Here is a 1749-nt window from a genome sequence, read left to right on the forward strand (position 1 = left end):
AGACCTAACCGCTCAGTATTTTTAACTAATTCTTTGATAGGCTCATTCAGGTTGACCAGAGTTATGTTCTGGCTACCTCTCCAGTTAGCGCTTTTTTTTTTTTTCAGATGCCAAAAATGGCCTCCAGAATAAAAACCTTCTCAAGGCTCCAGCTTTCACTGAAATTAGTCCATACCAAGGGAAGTGTAACACAACTACATAATGTAAAAGAATACATAAATACATTTGAGGTACAATAGATTCTTAGAAAGAACCAGAAAAATGAACCAACCTTCATTCTTTTTGCACTCAACTGTATATGTAAATTATAATCTTTCCATTCATTGATTAATAAAATTGTAGGTATAGCTTGTCTATTGTATAGTCCATTTTCGCTTTTTTAGTTATATTCATATATAATAATAATAATATACTGGATGACTGGAATCCACTGGAATCCACTGGACTCCACTGGACTCTGACTGGACTCATAGTCCACTGGACTGGGACTGGACTCTGAAAAGTGGCTGGCAGTCCAGTGGGAGTCCAGTGGACTGGACTGGACTAGACTGGACTGGACTCCAGTGGACTGGGCATTCTGCCAGCCAATCTGGCCTGGTAAGAGGGCCACTGGAGTCCACTGGAGTCCATATGGATTACATGGGGGAGGGTAAAGACCTCTATTTGGCTTTGTTTAGAACCAATGCTATTGCCCAATTGTCATCCAAACCCATCCTCTTGCATCCACCCAATGCCTGCATGTTTGTGATGGGGAAATTGATGGGAGATATGCTTAAATATTATAGTGACCCTAATCTATTTTTACTTTGTGTTATATTGAGCAGAGGAAATTAGAAAAGCCGAAAATCTAACCAGACATGCTCATTTGAGCATTTGTTTACATATATTTACTAATCGCCTTCCAGTCAAAAAAATTTGTAGTGTCTATTACAAAAGTTTGTAGTGTCTGTTTTTATAGACTACAAAAGTTCATAGTGTACAGTTTTTTACAGCCATTGAGGTATCTTTTAAGGCTACAAAAATTGGTAGTGTCTGCTTTTTAAGACTACAAAAATGGGTAGTGTCTGCTTTTTCAGACTACAAAACTTTGTAGTGTCTGCTTTTCAAGACTACAAAATTTTGTAGTGTCTGCTTTTCCAGACTACAAATGTTTGTAGTGTCTTGCTTCTTCATTAGCAAAGTTTGTAGTGTCCGATTTTTTAGACTACAATGATATCCTTGACTGTGTAGGTACATGAAAATAAAGAAGTTGACTTTATACAAAAAGCCCTCCATCATTCAGTCTTTGTACCTTGCAGAGAATTATAGTCAAGACTGACTATTGGAAAGGGTTGCATAGTGGCAAATGAGACAGGATGTCAGAGCCTTCAAACTCTTCAGAGAGACCATGTGCAGAGGGTTAAATATGGTTGGCAAACATGCCTAGATATGACCAGAGAATGGCTGGGGCTGGCAAATGGAAAGATAGGACTTGGATAGGACACCACTGATGTGAAACATAACTTGGGCATGACATTGAAGGGTTTGCATTCTTTGACATCTCACTGTAGGCTATATATCTGATCTTCATGATCAATTTCAGTAGGTAACCCTTAAACTTTTCTAAAGAAAAAAGCAGAGACTACAAAATTTGTAGTCTCAGAAAGCGGAGACTACAAAGTTTTCTAATGGAAAACGAGGAGACTACAATTTTTTTGTAGTCTTGCTTGTGTGGAAGCTATTGGTAAATATATGTAAACAAACTTCGAA

Source organism: Laccaria bicolor, genomic scaffold (assembly GCF_000143565.1).
Source record: "Laccaria bicolor S238N-H82 LACBIscaffold_86 genomic scaffold, whole genome shotgun sequence".
In the NCBI taxonomy this organism is placed as follows: Eukaryota; Fungi; Basidiomycota; class Agaricomycetes; order Agaricales; family Hydnangiaceae; genus Laccaria; species Laccaria bicolor.